Source organism: Pangasianodon hypophthalmus, chromosome 23 (assembly GCF_027358585.1).
Source record: "Pangasianodon hypophthalmus isolate fPanHyp1 chromosome 23, fPanHyp1.pri, whole genome shotgun sequence".
Lineage (NCBI taxonomy): Eukaryota > Metazoa > Chordata > Actinopteri > Siluriformes > Pangasiidae > Pangasianodon > Pangasianodon hypophthalmus.
The window spans coordinates 10,675,940-10,694,973 of NC_069732.1; the positions used below are offsets into that span (position 1 = coordinate 10,675,940).

The 19,034-nt window shown below is 36.4% G+C and overlaps 1 long non-coding RNA gene across 1 annotated transcript in view; it reads right to left on the bottom strand.

The window, feature by feature from the left end:
• Positions 1-1,735: 1,735 nt before the first annotated feature.
• LOC128317267 (uncharacterized) overlaps positions 1,736-19,034 on the bottom strand; it is a 72,339-nt gene continuing 55,040 nt past the window's right edge. The window contains exons 2-3 of the long non-coding RNA XR_008300809.1: positions 7,672-7,729; positions 1,736-2,612 (exon numbers count right to left, since the gene is read on the bottom strand). This is a non-coding gene — a long non-coding RNA (uncharacterized LOC128317267). The remainder of the gene's footprint in view (positions 2,613-7,671; positions 7,730-19,034) is intronic.

Genomic DNA, 19,034 nt, shown 5'->3' on the forward strand with positions numbered 1-19,034 from the left:
TCTGTTGGCTCAGCTGAAATCTGGAACTGAGAGTGCACAGCAGGGAAGCTCATGTCCATCATCAGAGCCCTCCTTATAGTTCAATAACCAGCCTTCCATGGATAAAGGACTCTATGTCTATAGCAGCTTCTGGGACTTTTATTTCCATCTGATAAAGACCCGGGAGTTGAACCGCTAACACACACTAACATAGTTCATTTAGCCTGCTTTCTGTACCATCTGCCTTGCTGTTATTTCCACTGCCCCAACTAGTCTACAGTTCCCCACAGCAGCGACTAGTGAATGTATTAGTCAGATAGACTATGCAACCCCTAATGACCGTACCTGTTCAGTAACTGTCTCTTGTATCATGTAGCAACAGACAACAGAGCAGAAAACTACAATTGCCAAATAGGGACATGCATCCAGGTGGTTGCTTTGTTCTGCTTTGCATGAGTTCTTTGCTTGGGGTGTTATGCTCTCACATGGAGGGGAGTTTGCTGCTGTTCTGTCACTGTTTGAATGACTCATCAATTACCAGCACAGAGGGATGAAAACAGTGAGACATATTTGGTCAAAATATTCAGCAGCATTACTCATTCGACCAAATGCAAATTTTTAATTATTTTTTCAGCCCAATATAGTGGTGGGAGTACCTTTGGTGCATCTCTATTTGAAATTGGAGCGACTCCAGCCATTTTGATGAGCCTAAGATGAATGGCATTGAGACTAGCTAACTTTATGATTATAGTTCATTGGAGTACAAGGTATTACACCGAACACACCTTTCTCTTTATAATTGTGTTATAGAGGTATATTTAGAACATGAAACAGAAGAGACCTCCATGCTCACTCATCCCCATACCCTTCTATTACTGATGATGGCTTTGTGACAAATTTAGACATATTACACTTCTCTGAAAGAAATTTTATGCAATCACTGAACCATGAAACATTTGCCCTCTTCGCCCTGAGAGGACCTGCTGCTGAAGTAAAAAAGCATAAAAATGTCAATTGAAATTAGTTTTGAAACCAGTCTTATGGATAAGGTTACATAATATTTTAGTTTTAATGTTTGTGATTAACTCATCAGTGGCAAATCTTGCATATTTGCCCATATATATTTGACATATTCTGAGAAAAGTTTTGTATTCAGGACAGCAAAATGAATCCTGGACCTTTCTGTGCAGAGCCATGACAGAGTTACACTGTTATATGTATATTTAACTAGTTTAAGTAAGGAGACTAAATGACCCTGCTTTACTTAGTATTTAAACTTAAGTGACCATTTATATTTAAAAAAAAAAAAAAAAAAATTTCATGTACCACCAAGAGAGACCTCACCATAGGATCACCTGCCAACAAGCAGCGATGGACAAAAGTACATCAAAATATATTTTGACACATAAAGAACGTAAATGCAATAATGTCTCATGTGCACTGATTTTCCATGAAACGTGGGCAGGAAGGCAAAATGACATGCGGGGATTGGTGCGGCAAATGTGCCCAACTTCACAAACCCATTCCTGTGATCACAGTTAATCAAACATGCATTTGCCAACACATCCAGCTTAGCTACAGTTGACACAGAAACACAATTTGAGTATACAGTATGATAGGGTTCATCTGTTTTCTAACATCAATTGCCATCAAAGATGTAACATATCTGGCTAGCATGTTAGTACATTTATTTCTGTTTTTATGTAGACCAGCTACATATGCTGTTCAAGACATTTAAAAATACATGTGACTCAGGTAATAGAGATATGTTTATATTTAACTAAAATAATGAAAATGATGGTGAAACCTTCTGTAGTCAAACGTTTTTCATTTATTCATAGTTTCTATTTTCTATATTTTCTATATTCAACAAATACTAGCTCTGCTTAGCATTGTTGTTACTGTGGATACCATGACAAAGACACAAGCGAATTTCATCTGCCAAATAAAATAACGATGTTTCTCATGGGAAGCGGAGTGAGACAGGCAGAGCTGAGAGCATTTTGTTGCCTCCTGTGTGAAATGCCCTTAATACAAAATAGCCCAAATACAAATAAGTCAAACTACAAAATACTGCAACTGAATAATATATCAGAATAAAAAAGACAGTATGTTGTATTTTGTAAGTACAGAAATAAATTTTGGAAGCAGGATATACAGTAAGATCAGTAGATAAGGGTAATTCTGATAGCAGCATTCTGGTAGATCATATGTAATGCTTGGTAGCTTTCAGAAACCACTCTAGTGATTTGCACTAAATCATGAAAGATCAATCAGTTATACCATTCAGTTATATAGTTTTTTAAACTGTAAAACATTTAACCAGTTGTTATATTTTTTCTGCTATGTGCAGGCAAGAGCTTAACATAGCCACAATCACAGCTGATTTGCCTAATTAGAATCCAGTTTACTAGCTAGCAAAATGTGTGTGTGTGTGTGTGTGGAAATAGAATGTGTTACTACAATATACTTATCCTCAGAATGTGCCAGTGAATGTAATTCTGATGTAATTCACTGCACTAAATGTTGTGGAGCTCTCCTCTCCAGGCCTCTCATCTTTTTCTCCTTGTCCTCCTCACTCATGGGACTTCCACTGAATGCTAATCCATGGGCTCTGCTTTGATCTGTGAGCTCTGAAACAAATAGAATTCATAATTCAATGTCTTCGGCCTACTGTTTCCTTATGCAGACTTAAGGGCAGATCTTAGACTCCTGCCCCTTAGGACAGGGGGGCAGATGGATCATCTCAATTTCAGGTTATATGTACTGAATCATTCATGAAATGTAAGGAGGCATACTCTTTTTGTTTCTCAGGAATGACCTAGAGTCCTTTTTTTTGCTTTTAGTAAAGCAAGGAGTCATCCAGGAGGGGTGCTTTGAGATATCTTGGTTTCAATTTCAGTGCAAAAGTGTAGAGAAGGAACTGTTGTGACAGACAGATGGGCAGAACAACTCGAGAAGTCACAGAAAATTTTTTCTCTGCCTCAGCATTAATTTCTCAGTGGCGAAATGGCTGAGAGCAGATGAAGGCAAATTCCACAACTCTGAGAACACTGCAGTGTGGAACTTTCCATACTGCTTGTATAAATGTGTATAAATTGTTATCCTGAGATACTGGCCACCTAATGACAGCACCTACGGTAGTCCTGAGGAATGACAGTGTTTACTAGGCATGGAAAAATTGATCAATATTGGCTTTGGGATTGTTCACTCACTCCTGTGTTCATCACAGTTGTGCTGGTTGTGAGCTGTTATGTTTTAGTTTTCCCTTTTAAATGATAAATCATATAGCTTAAATTATTCAAAAGCTTTATTGTGCTGAATGCTTTTTAGAGGCCCAAGGATGACAAAGGATGAGATTTTCATAGAAGCATCAAGGTTCAGACTGAAAAAAAGCATAGCAGAGGATTAGTGTGGCTGAAATAATGTGACAGCTTGCTTTGTCCAGTGAATTTATGTGACTTCAATAGACAAAAAAAACAGAACAAAACAACAACAACAACAAAAAAGTAAAATGTGAATGATTCAAATTTAATAAAAGAACTGAAAGATTAGTCTAGGGTTTCCTAAAGCACTGTGAAGGCAATCTTAGCAATTAGACAATGATTCCCATGCTACATGCCTTATATACAGTAAGCTGATGATTTCTGATTTGATATAAATGTACAAATCAAAGCTAATACTGTCTTGCTAGTCATATTTTTATCTATTTTATTATCTATTATCTATTTAATTTTATTAGAACAGATATCTGTAGGAGGTTAGCGAATATGTTTTGTCAGGCCCTTGTGCTCAAGGTTTTCTCTTGAGTTGGTTAAACATTCAAAAACATGTGCATTTTAATTTAAAATTGAATTTAAAATTTTCATTTTAAAACTTCCATACTTGCTATTGTAGGACTATATGATCTCGGCTGATGAATTGAGACTAGTTTGGGCTTATTACAGATTCATAATATGTTAAACGTACTTAAAAACATGATACAAAAGAATTAAAGAAGAAACTTTTGATTGCATTGATGGAAAATTTTGCTACTGTTGGATGAAGATATTGTTTGGCCAATGAGCACACTAATATTATATAATGCCTCCAAAAAACCCATGGGGCATTGGTGCCAAAACTGAAACAAGCTTTGGCATGTTTCAAAACCCATATCTTGATGAACTACCTTTATTTCCTAATTTTGTAGAACAGTAAAAAGATCACAGATTAACATACTTACCAAGTCATGTGACATGCCTGCTGAAAGCTGACTGGTTAAAGCCAGCCATGTTTTTAAAGTAACCCAGTTGTCATTATAAATCCACTTACAGATTATTAGAATGATTCAGTACACCAAATTTCAGCTTCTTCGGATTTACGGTTTCTGAGAAACAGCTACGGTATTTGACTTTAAGCTCATTTGGATGATTTGGTTGATCATGACCTAAATTTTGAAGATCTCCTCAGAACCTTGAACTAAACAAGCCTTTCAAGTTTAGTGCAAATCCATGCAACTTCCAAAAAGTCCAATTTTATATGAATTGTCATTCTGTGTACACCTAATGATTTGAAACAATTAATTTATTGCAAGGAAACTTGTCAGCTTTCATAACCACTTTATAAAGAACTGCTGGATGATTTAGATAATCTTGATGGTGCCTCCCTAGTTGGTTGCAGACGTGTGATAGGGGAGAGCTGGATAGTGGGTGGGAATTGGCAAATGACCAAATTAGGGAGAAAAATGATTTATGCAAATGATTTTAAATGTGTTATCAATATCCATTGTATGTACCCATCCAATAAAATGTAACCAAGCAAATGTATTAATTTTATTATTATTGTTATTGTTGATTATGTTTTTATTGTTGATCTTCATTCTCACCTTCGCCTCTCAACTGGAAATGTATGAATTGCACTCGTAATGAAGGACTTCCACTCAAGTGTGTACATCCTTGATAAATCTGGACCATGCTATCACTAAAGGCCTTTAGTTGGATTGATGCCCTGTCTCTGACAGGGTGAAATGTTTAAGGATGGGGTAAATCAGATCCAATAAGAGCGGATTTAAATGACTGCTGTGGCCTGTAATTGGTTCTGCAGATGACTCCTTAGCACAGGAGAAGCAGCCAGTGACCTTGGCTATGATTGCGCATCGCTCTTTTGTGCCACAACCCACATCACTCTCTGTAAACATGTCTAGCCCTGAAAGGGCCCCACTACAGGCCATGTTTTTTTTGTGTAGCGGCCAGAATAATCAATGTACAGGCATTTCTAAATGCTTAGAAACTTGATTAATCTCAAACATTTTATTACAGTGATGGAAATTTTGCTACTGCTTGATCAAGATATTGTTTGGCTCATGAGCATGCTAATATTATCTCAGAAATAATGACTCAAAAAGTTAATGGGATATTGGTGCCAAATCTGGAAAAAAAAGAACACATCCTCACCAATTAGCTTTATTTCCTAATCACTTAGCATATGACTCTCTACACATGAGCAAAGCTTGGCAAGCATCCTCCCTGGCTCCACTTAAGTCTGAAGCTCAGTCTTTTTCCTTATTCTAGGCTCCTTAGTACTAGACAATTTCATCAATAATGCATACAAAGGAAGATTGAAAATTTATTTAGCAGGTTTTTGCCCCTACCAAAGTGTAAACACTCGAACACAAGCATAAGCACTTGGGACACAGTGCCCAATGTGGTGTAATTTTCTCCTCCTTTCTTGTTCTGCTTTTCTTATCTTTCTTATACACCTTGCCACGCTGGCATTTTCTGCCAATCACAGCGTAACAGCTAACTTCACTGCATCAAACTGTGATCAAATCAGAGCCTTTTCGTCTGGCAGTGAGAACAATGTATCCTGTACTCTAATGAACTCCTGGCAGGAGAACCACCTGCCTTTTTACTTTGCCAGCCCATGCAGCAGCAACAGCAGGCAACCTTTACTTAATTACACCATTTTGCATTCAGGACTCAGTGAGGCAAAAAAACTAGCTTTTAGCAGGAGTGCTGACTTTCTTATTATCGAGAAAGTAAGGGGGCAAAGAGGCTGCAAAGTTATTGCTACAAAGATATTGTGGGTGTGAGAGAGGGGGAAAGAACAAAGTATGGTAGAATAAAACTCATGCTATTATGGAATAAGTGCATATTAAATTATTTCGGTTAATTTAATTAACTTTCCAGTGATGTTAATAGCAACCTTGGCACATTTGAATGAATGGATTCCAAACTTTTAAATGACTATCTAAAGTAAATTAGAAAGTAAAATGGATAAAAAAAGATCCACAAAGATCCACATCAGGTGTGATAATTATGTACTGTGTGCCTTCATATTACAGACAGTTTGGATGTATATTGATGCTCTGTAGTATAATTACACATATCAAGTACAAAAAAGTCACATTATTTTTATGCATAAAATTATAACAGGGACAGTTTAAACAAAGCTAATTTAACACTATGCACATCCTCACTGATACAGGATGATTTTGTAAAATGGCTCTCATAAAAAAAGATATCTACTTTAATCGCATATGCAGGCCTCCTTTCAGTTTTGCATTTTTATTTAAATCTCTCATGGTGGGTAATGAGTACTTGTGGCTGAGTTGTTAGATTTAGCTTCATTGAGGTAATACCCTGCAATCTTTGCCATGATGAACTCATTTGGGCTGTCAATGTGCTAACTCTGCCTCAGTTTGAGGCAAAAAGTGATTTGTTGGCTGCTGAGCTTTACGGTCAGCATGTTGCTTATAGCCATTCCTGCTGTAATCCACAGCACAACACTGAAAAAAACCCGCTAATTGAGAACGTAAATCTGCCATAAAAATGAGACTGTTAAAAGAAAATCTCCATTGTGAAATAGTATAAAGTGAACATCCCTAGCTCTTGTTCTCTTATCTTCCTAGGAAGCTTACAGTGAAGTCTGTAACTATAACTATATGTATAGTATTGCTTTGTTTCTGTATTAGATTTGAAATGAACAATAACAATAACTATGTAGTTGGAGTGCAATATTGTGTGAATCATTTCATAGTTTTCACTTTTAAAAGAACCATAAGTAGTTGTGGGCCAACTTCATAGCTCCAGCGTCCCCAGTTCAATCCTAGTCTTGGGTTACTGTCTATGTGGAATTTGGCATGTTCCCCCCATGTCCACATGGGTTTCCACCGGGTTCTCCGATTTTCTTCTATCACCCTGGCATCCCAGTAAAGGTGCATTTCTGCCTCACACCGAGTGTTCTGGCTCTACCGTGACCCTAATTTTAGCTGTCAAATTAAGTTGTCAAAATAAATTGTTTGGTAACAAGCAAGAGCATACTAATGATATCCATGAGCAAATAATGTACTAAAAATTACCTTTGTTATATAACTAAGCAGGGCATAGTGGTGAAAGATGGTAGAACACATTTGATCATTAAGGAAAACATGTTGAACTAGGAAAGTACACTAGAATGTAGGAATAAATGTATCTATCAAAGCACAGCCAGAGGCAAGTGGATATACAGATATACTTGTGCCACCCTGGTAGGTGGGAGAGGGGAATGAGGACACTGGAAGTAGGCTTTCCATGAGAGAGTGATGCTGAAGCACTGTTATATCAAGAATGGTGCTTTTCTGGTGCACTACTATGTGAATTAAAAAAAAGAAAAAAAAAAAAAACCCTCAAAACTCAACATAAGCTCAACACTGATAGGGTGACATTGTCATACCTCTGCTTTCAGCTCCAACAGGCATCATTTTCTCTCAGGTCAGGTTCTGTCTCATTCACTGTAACACACAGAGTATATAAATAGGCTTTGAGGCCTTTATAATAAATACATTGTGAAAGTGTCCAAACACAGGCAGAGTTTAAAAAAAGCATAGCTTTTCTTAAAATGCAAGCTGGCCATTAAAGGTTAAAAAAAAAAAAAAATTAAATGCTATAACTAGACTGCAGTGAACAAAGAATGAGGCAGGGTGTAAATTTGTTTAAAAAATGTAATCCTGTAAGCTACAGATGTTAATAAAGCCCCACTTTAAATTTGCATAGGACATAATATGATTGTAGTTTTATATAAATAAACTCACAATACAATAATATAAAATATAAAATCTCTGCATTGTAAAGTAGTAAAGGAAAGTAGACAGGAAACGCGCTAACTGCTGTAACTCGTGATTTATTTTTTTTATTATTATTTTTTTTATTTATTATTTATTACAGACACCATCTGAGAAACTAACACACTAACACAAATCAATTTCTGCCACAAACAATTATATAAAAGAGTTTTAATGAGGCTTACTTTGAAAAAGTGGTGGAGACAAAACCAAACATGAAAAAGTAGTTGTGTCATGCCCCCAGTTACATCTATGCAGGCAAACCAAGAGATTTTAAGGTAATCCAGTTCACTGATAGAAACATACAAGACTGAGCAAACACAGTATAGATACACAGAACTAACAAAATTAAGATTGCAAGGCACACGTGGCATAAATTAGACTCAGTAAAAACAATTATGAGACATAATTGTAATAATAGTGATGATCGTGACAGTTGCTATGTCATACTTGTATACTGTACACTGGGTCCCAGGAGGACTAGTGGTTAGGCCATGGCTCTCTCACCACCATGGAGCTTGATTCCTGGCCAGGGAACCAACCGCACAAGACAGGGCATTCCCAATGCCAGTCCCAAGCCCGGATTAAATTGGGAAGGGTTGCATCTGGAAGGGTGTCCGGCGTTTAAAAAAAAAAAAAAAACTGTGCCAAATCAAATATGCAGACCAAAGATCTGCTGTGGCGACCCCTAACAGGAGCAGCCAAAAGAGAAAAAACAACTTGTGTACTAAAGATTGCACCATAATATTACTGTATACAATGTACTATTCCTCATAGAAGTGTGCAGTAGAGAAGTAGTGGTTGGCATGCTAGGTTCTCAGGTGACAACTTATCATTCAAATTCTTCTTGATGCAGTTACTTTAACAATCACAATCATTTTTTTTTATTATTTTTGTATTTACATGGTTACTGTGGCCCAAAATTAATTTACTTATGATAGCTAAAGCCAAAATGATGTAATGAAGCAGCAGAGAAAGCCTTTAACTTTTGAATCCTCTGGAGATTAGCATTAGTCGTATGCACAGTACAGAGGATGTAGACTATGCATATGTAGAGCAAAGTGAGGCAAAACGGGAAACAAAAAAGGAGTGTTAATGACAAAGTCAATGATAATGCCATAAATAAAAAAAGATTAAACAGTAAAAAAAAGGAAATTTGAATTAATTAATCTGAAATTAAGGAAAGTTACAAATTGAGATACTGTTTAATGGTACAGTGTGATACTGGGATTATCAGGAGTCAGAGTCAAAAAACAGGCAAATGACTTCTGTTGAGCAAATGGGCAAAACTAGACAAAACCAAAAGAGCAGGTTATTTATCGTGTGTGTGTAATGAGCAAGAGGTGAGTTCAATCAGAAATATGGGGATGCAAAGTGGGTGAATGTTCATGTGATCTAGTTTTGGCCATGGTGTCTTGTAGTGGTGAATTCTGGGAAATGGAGATGTGACAGTGATTAGGATTCTTCGTAATATTATTTTCAAATATTACAAATATGCTTTCTATGGGGCACAAGAAACAATGTGTTTAATGAGATTAATGAACAATTCTAGTCTGGCACTAATGCTGACAGCACACAAAGGTCAACAAGAGTAGTGACAGACACAAGCACATGATAGATTGATGCTTATCTTGCGTAAGACCAGATGTTAATCAGTGCAATGTAGCTGATCATATCCACTGACGATGATGGGCATCAACAAAATTTGGATCTTGCAGACTGATGAATTTTCCCAGTGAATGCATATGTGTTTCCAAGCTCAGCATTTGTAGCAGGAATATTCTGTTATCTAAGCAGAAGCCAAACCTAGCTGCCTTATACTACATTTCAGAGAACTGGCTGTGAACCGTGGGGAGAGCTGAAACTGGGGGACACAGAGAAACCACCTACAAGAGGACAGCTGTAGAGAATATGAATGAAGAAAATATCGATATTTTTCTGTGACAGCTTGTCATTTCCTGCTATTCCAGAGAGGGACAAATCTATATTATTAATGTGTATAGGCAAGAACAACAGTCCACCTTTTATCCCCCACTCTTATCTTCCACCTTCCACCTATAGGCTGTGGTTTCACACCAAACCAGACATGTGCACATTCTCTAAATACACACCGCTCATGTTTAATTAATCATATTCCTCTGCAGTCACTTATATATTTAAAAAGCATCAAAGCATCAAGAAAGAGAAAATGAGAGGGAGAGAGACTAATAGAAGCTTTTCGGATTTTAAAAGTGCTCTTCAAAGGCCCATTACACTATAGACTGGAGTCCTAAACTGGTGAAGGTGATAGAACATAAAATGTGAGTTTTCAAGGGTTTAATTACTTTTTCCATCACAGCTGGTCCAGAATTATTACACAGTTGCATGCAGAGACCTCATCCTCTAACAATTTTGTTGCTTAGGTGCTTCCTTCAGCTAATGAAATGGAGACTATTACGTATGCTCTTGTTACAACCTTTTGATTTTGATATAATTAAACAAAGATATAATTTTAATAGTTCCACCACAATTTTCATAATTTATGCCTGAATAGTGAACATTTAGAGAGATGAATATTATGAGTCACATTAGCTTCCAAGATATACATACAATCTGATGGTACAGAGTGGCATATGTTCCACATCCACTGTATAATCTACCTTTTTCTACAAACCTCTATTCTGCTCTGCTTCTCAGGACTTTTTTTCATCCAGCTTCATACCATGTGTACATACTTACTTGCACAATAAAGGACGATAGAAAATGGCACCAAATGATTGCAGGCACACTGGTCATTCTGCTGCCTGATACATTATTGATCTGAGCACTTGCTGGAGTGATAGGTGAAGAAGGCAAAGAATCAAACTAATTTGAAACTGGAACAGAAAAAAAAAATCTGTTTCAATCCCTTTCTTTGATGATCATGTGATGACTTTATACAAAAAAAAGAAAAGAAAACCTAAACACAATCTCAATGGACTATTAAGAGAAATGTATGTATGTATGTTTGTATAGGTCCTAACATTTTGAGGCGAATTCCAATCCTTTCAATTACTGTCATAGCTTTGTTGCTTCACTAGACCTTTTCCTGTCTCACTAGATATTTATTGCATGAATTGTTATTTATATAAATATATATATATATAGATACATACAGTATAATATGTATGATATGATAAGTATAAGCACAGGCATATAAATAGAGAGAAGGAGAGAGATATCATGTCATAGATATGTCTACAAAAGTGTACAGGAGTTTAAATTAAATAATGAATAGTGGACTTTCAGTGAAAATAATTGGACTAACAATCATAAATTAAATTGTCATTTTTAATACTTGGTTGCAAATTCCCTTTAGTTAAGGACTCACAAAAGGTTTTACATGCATGGTGGTTTCCAGCTCTTTTTGAAATTGCCTTTTGAAATTCTCACTGTTAACTTTGCAGCTTTTGTCTGCAGCCATGACTAAAAATTAATTTGCTGGTGTAGTTAAAAAAAACGGCTCTTGCATTTGAGCTAACTGTGTTAACACAGACTGCTTCCACCATCTGGTGAAAGGAAAAATTGCAAAAATTGGCTGGCAGGCCACCTATCATACATTCTAATCCACATTTGGCCCTGGGGCCAGACTATGGCCAAACAAGCGCTAGAAGATTACATGGTTTATTTACAGCACCTATCCAGGTGAGATTATCCACTGGAGAAAAGGATAAGTATTTAGGCATAAGCTATTTTGGGGGTAGTGTAAGACTCTATGGTATCCAGTTAAAGAAGGTGAAACTTTTGTACAAAGTCAACTTTAAGCACTAAGAGCCCTGTTTTTGTGATCAAAGCACATGCATAAATATGTAAGTTTGCCTCACTGAATTATTATTTTATGGCATCAGCATCAGGTGGTAACGTGGCAAATGTAAAAGGGTTTGGGTTTGAATGAATGCATTACTAACAGGTGTGGTCAGATGTGTTTCTGCAATATTTAATGAAACAGTCTACAGCACTACAATGTTTAGACTTTACACATGGTGAATGGTGCACAAAAAAAAAAATCCAGTGAGCAGCAGCTTTGAGGGTAGAAAAGCCTTGTTGATGAGAAAGGACAGATGAGAATGGTCAGACTGTTTCAAGCTGATGGGAAGGCTATGCTAACTCATATAACCACTCTTTACAACTGTGGTGAGCAGAAAAGAATGCACAAAACCTTCAACTATCCAGTTACAGTGAGTCTGTGTCTCAGATTCCTGCTGCCACATGATTGGTTGACTGGTTAACTGCACGTATGAACAGGTGTACAGGTGTTCTTATTAAAGTGGCTGGTGTATTTAGTGTCTCAGTAGAGACTCAGATACAAGTGTGCACATTTTCATTCTGAATGCCAACATCCAGTCCAAAATCCACAATCATTTCAGTATATGCAAGGGTTTATAGATACAGATACCAGGCTAATAGAAACTGAAAAGCAAAAAGGAATGCAAAAGTTAAATGATGAATACAGCAGAATAACACTAAGTTCACAAGCCACTGAGCTGGGGACACATACAGACAGTGCATTTTCCCCTAATCATGGTTTCCTGCTTTAATAAGCACTATTATAAAATACAAGATTCTTGCTATATTCTGCAGTCGATGCTTGTAGAATTTGCAATTATGAGCTATATTTAATAGTTTGTGCTGAAAAGTCAATACATTCCACTCTGGGTTGTTTTTACGGAATGAGTGTTCATGGGTCACTGCATAGTAATTATGTTTGATCAAATTACAGGTAAACGTGTTGTTCAAAGGGTCAAAAGATTACTTTCTATGCAAATCTGTCATATCTGTTTTCATAACAAATTTCTACATCATGAGATAATATAAGCCTGTGCCTGATTTTATCTATCTGCTTCACACCAAAGAGTCACACCTTAACAATTTTATATACAGCATGTAGGTGTGTGTAGAGTTATTGGGTCTTTTGAAGATGCTGAAATCATCTTTTGAGTGTGGGCCTAAAAAGCATTAAAGGAAATTCATGATAGAGAGTGAAAGTGCATCAAAAATTTTGAGAGTTGTTCTGTGTAATACGCAAAATGTTTTTGATATTTTGTCATGACTTATGTAAATAAATTGTTTATTTAATAAAGTATGTTATTTTGGATTTATAATGGATTTGAATGGACATGAAGTATACTCTGTACAGCATGCAAAAAAACTCACATGTCACACGTGGATTTAAACACTGTTTAAAATAAAATTCAGTCGGCTCTATTGAGTTATAATTCAGGTGAAGCTGCTTCTTTATGTTAAAGTGGAGTTACATAAATAGTGAACATCTACATGATTAGCTTGTGAAAAATAGCACAGGAAATATAATGCTGAGCTTGAAGTCAAGAAAATACAGTCTTATCCCCATGTCTGCACCAAGAGGGGGTCTCAGGAGGTGGGAGCAAAATGGGTTTGAAAATCCCACTGTGTCTACATATTTTAAATGACACACTTTTTGTGCTGTTACACCCACATCAGCAAAGTGTATTAAATTATGAAAAATAGCAACAGAGTGCAAATGTGAAAAAAATTGGCTTGCTCCCAACTAATATAGCAAAGCGCCAGTATTAACCAGCTGACATGACAGTAAAGCCCTCTTATTCCTGCGAGAATCTTGCATTAACTTTTGACAGTCGTAACTTTTTTTTCAGTGTAATTACACTGATTTTTTTAAAAAAAAAACCCTTGAACAAAGACACTCACTGCATGGCAATACTACCCATCATAGTTTTTTTAAATAGTGCCTTTGAAAATAAATGATTATTATACGTCTAGAATCATTATTAAACTTTAAAAACTACATACTGCACTTTTAATGCAACTCCTCACATTTCAGGATTATTGCTCAGAGCTTACCCTGGGCCACAAGCCATTATGTTATCTGGCCTGGCTTGTTCTCAGTAAGTAGCTGGCTTGATCGAAGGTAAGTAGGAACATATCATGGGCTGAGATCAGTGCTTCACACAGCTGGACATTTGCCTGTAGCTCTGCTAACCGTTAGGAATTCATCACAGTATCTCAGAAGAGAAGTATAATGGCACACGTGAGAACTACGGCCTTCATCTTTTCAAGTGTAATATAATAGCACAGCAGGTTCTAACACAGCATGTGCCTTGTGTCTGTGATTAACCTTAGGACTTTACCCAGGAAGGACGCTGTACATTTAGTTATATGATGAACACTATAGATGCATTGTTGTGACAGATATTGTGATGCCTGCCATGTCTATAGCCATGAGTACAGCATACGTATCAACAACCTCACTGTATCAATGAGTAGGCAGTATTTGTGATATTTGTCTGAGAACTACAAAAATACTATTTTGCATTTTGAGTTTAACAGCTTTTATGTTCTGTATTTTTGAAAATATTTACAGAAATAAATTTGAAAGAGATCACTCATGGGATTGTCATAAATGAAATATAAAGGCAGCAGTGTGTTTACTTATCTCTATCCAGCATGTTGCAAAAAAACATGAGTTTTATTACTAGATATTTAAAAGATAGATATTAAAAACTAGATATTAAAAAGCTTTAAAAGATTTTACATGATCGATAATGTTCTATATTATTCCTCATACTTTTGTGCTAGACAGTGAAGCTGCTTTTGCTATTATTTGCTCTGGGAAAGACATCAGACCAAACTGTAACTGCAGGCTCATATTTGTGGTACAGAAACAGATTGTGATTTAAATTTAGAAGGATACCTAAGGAGATGAAGACGGATGCAATTGCAGGTAAAACAGCCAGGTAAACAAATCCAAATCATGAGGCAGGCTCAAGGTCAAAAACGTGCAAAGTTCAGGCAATGAGCAAACAGCCTATAGCAGGCAAGGCAAAGATGTAAACAGTAAACAGAGAGGGTCAAACCAGGGCCCCGTTCTTCGTACGTCGCTTATTACATCCGAGATCAAAAGACACATCCGAGATGATATGATCCAGCTAATCATTATCTGGCTAATTCGGTTCTTTGAACACACCTGTTGTTGATGATTAGTATGGCTGGATTGAGTTATCTGAGATCATTGCGCGTTCATGCGCTGGATTTAAAGGGGCTATGTATCAACAGTAGAAACACTGATCAGCAGCACTGCTATTGGTTGCTCACAATGGCCAAAGAGCACGCCCACTTTTTCTCAGTGACAGAACAAGAACTCTTAATGGAGGGCTATAGCGAGTTCCACAATTTAATAAAAACATCAGGGAACCTCAAAGGCTGCAAAAGCCAGGAGAGAGGGTTGGCAAAAAGTTGCAGACAAATTAAATGCATAAGTAGTGACGGTGTTAGATGTTTTTATCACCTATTACAGTATATATTATGTACTTTTCTTCTTCTTTTTTTTAATTTTCATAATTACTTTAATCTTTTATATTAGAGCCACCACGGGACCCACTAGAACTTGGGAACAAGTAAAGGTGAAATACCATTTTGTAGAATATTCTTGTAATATTAACTACATGTACTGTTCATGTACTGTATGTGTAGTGTTGTAGACATATACAAGTTCTCCGCATCTCCAGTAGTGTAAAGGAAAGTGCCACTCGCCAACAATCTCAACGCAATGCACCCAGCTTGTGCTGTTGTTAAAGCCCTACTCCGAAGAGTCGAACTTTTAATAGGAGGTTCCAACAAATTAATTATGTTAATGACACCATTACATCACTATCACCTCACACAAATAATCCAAGATCACGCCAAATCGTCAACAATCAAATCCAGCTAACGGAGTTAGCGACGTACGAAGAACGGGCCCCTGATACACCATCAACAAAGAAAGACATGGTATTGTCAGGAGTACAAAGACAAACGTATGAGCGTATACTACACAAATTGCTTGTGACTGAAAGACTCTTTCAAAGAGTCCTGTGTGAGTGAAGCTGATTGAGCACAGGTGTGTTTGGTGACTGTGGGCGGGGTAGCGTGTGAGTGTGCTCTGGGGAATATAGTCTGTGGTGGCCATGTTTGTAGGCCGCAGTGTTTGCTGGGAACTGGAGTTCCTGGGATGCTGTGACCTGGCATTTTACACATTACCTGGTGCTACTAAAGATTTTTCCCCTGTTTTTGGACATACAGAATGCTATAATAATATTATTTAATTAATAGTATTGTTAAAATATTATTAATATAACATTTTAGCAATATTTTATTGTTTATTGTGATACATCTATATTTTTAGAATTTTGTTTGTTTATGTTTGAAAATATTTCAGGCCCTTCTTGACCAGATAAGAATGCCATCTAATGACATTCATTTTGTTAGTTAAACTTACATACATATACAGTATATTTCCATTCTAAGCTTTGTTGAATGTTAAATGTTTGTGCCATAACCAAGCCTTGGAATTCAACAGTCCGGTTTCTTGGGCAGATTTTCCACCCAGACAAAACTAATGATTCCAAATACACATATTTATGTACAGAGTGCGTAGCAAACTGCAATTCAAACAATCAAACTCAGCTACTTTAGGTTTGTTGTTGATGGAGGCATCATGTTTAGTTACTATTTACTGCTCCCAATATTATCTGTATTTGGATTTGAACCAGAAGTGGGAAAACACTGAAAAAACAAAAAAGAAGCCATTTTTCATTCATCAAACAGCAATTTGCAGAACATAACCTTATTCAACTTCTGAACCTGAACAATTTCTCAGCTACATCACTTGAATTCATAATTGGTCTCAAGCTGAGGAAATGTGGATCTTTTTCTATCTAATGTGCTGAGTAAGCTACGGAACTGTCTTTCAAAACAACAGTGTCATTCCCAAATCAGGTAACTGTTTTTTACATCTGACAACAATAGGCACATAATAATATTTTATCAGTTTTTGTTTTTTGGTTTGTTACACTCCTGAAAGATCAGAAAAGATTTCTAGATGCGCCTAACCTCTGGATCAGATTCTACTGCGAGGCTGGAAGGAGGTATTGTAGGATTGTAATGGTCGTATGATTTTCCTGTAAGATTTTCTAATGATGCAGAACATTCATCTAAGAATGACAAAAAACACAATAAACGTACAAGTTAATATTCTTCAAATTAGTTAAAATACTTAAATAAAATACCTATATATAAATACTTTTTGAAGACTCCAGAGATATGCTTTCCAGTACCCAGTGCACAGTCTGAAGAGGCTCTATAAATAAAAGTATAATTCTCTCCACTTCGTATTGAAATATGGTAGAAATTTTGTTTTATCTCAGAGCACATTAAGGCAGTGTTTAGGTCCAGCTACTGGAACAAATCACTGACTATAGATAAAAAACACTGCACCTCTGATTTGTATCTGTATATGTATCTGTTTAGAACATGTTTATTTCTGTTCATTCCAAATATTGTATTTATATTCAGTTACATCCCTATGATAGAGATGAAATGTTGCCCTCTCTAGTATAAATAGGTTGTGAGAACGCAATGAGGTCAAATGTAGTTTCATTCAGCTTTTATAGAGTCTCTATATTACAGCATCAATCATCTGGCAGCCAACAAAGGCTGGCGTGGCTTCTTTCTCACCTGTCGCCTGAGGTGTTGGTAGAATGATGAAGCAGTCCACAGCCATGGTCATTCGATTACGCATAGTGCTGTTGTTTCACCAGAAATAAAGTGAGTGAAGGCTCCTTGTCTTCGCCTGCTCTTACCTCAGTCACTCCTGTAGTTTAATATCACACTAAGAACAGAGCCATTTCAAGTGGTGCTCAAATCCTTTAGGAGAAATTGTTCAACCACAGTTTCTGTGTCAAGGCAAAACCAAAACATCTATTTTTTGTGTATATTATTGGACTCTGTAATAAAAATCTTAATTGCTTTACCCCTTCAATGAGAGATATCCTTCTCAGAGTTGATAAATACTGTGTTCCAGTTTCAGACTAGATAGATCTAGCCTCTAAAAGTCTAATCATGGATTTGTTCCTCTCAACAATTCACAGAACATATTTATAAAAAATACCATAAAAAATCATACCATTAAAAAGTCTCATACATATAAATAAATGATCCTAGCTAAGAGTTTCTTTGTCATGTGCTTAGCGATTATGGGGCTAATTTGTTGGTTGGTGCTGTATTGTTTTTATTCCTGCGGGAAGTTGTCAGCTATCCATGTTCCAGCGACGCTCAACATCATATTAATAAGAAATCCAGTGTAGAAGTTTCCAACATTAAGTCTAAATGTAGCTCCTAACTGAGCTATTTAAGGGAAACTGTTAAAAATTGTCATGCTAATCCTAAGACTCTTAATTATTTCTGTGTAAGAATAATTCACAAAGCATTTTAGCTCTAAAAGCAGGTCCAGAGAACTAAACGCCTGCTGCCGGCAATTTAAGAATCTAGTCAAGTTAATATGTTTGACATATTTAATAACAATGAGCTTTAAAAAGGTATCAAAGTATTTTAATGATTGTAGAGTAAATGAGGGCAGTACCTCATTTATTCAGTGACGCATAGTGCCGAAGATCTGATACTTTGCCATATCAAAACTGTAGGCTCATTTTCTTGTCCCTTTACAACAGGTCTGTGCTTAATTGTCTTTTACATAAACTGATGAAATGTATAAATATTAAAAATTCCATTGGTATAGATGTTGCTTAATTGCTGTCATACAAGTTCTCGAACTTCGGGTGAAATGGCTTACAGTGGTTAAGAGATATAGATTAAGAGGGAGAGAGATGGATCATGTCTAATATTCTAAATTAACAGGATTACACATGCTACGGAGCTTTGTAAATAATCCAGTATGTCTCTGCTTACTAGCACTGTCATGACATTACTTTGAAGCCTCACTTCTCTGACATTTACATTTCAGTACATAGCAGGCAGCTCACATATTTCTGTTTAACAACCCTAGTCCATTTTCTTGTTATTGAGTTCCATGTAATCTATAGTAGCCTGTTTGCTTGTATATCAGTCCTCTGCCTGTGCTTGTTGCTCTACCCCGTAAATATTTCACAAAATATATGTTCTACCTCCCGAGTGATTTTTATAGGAA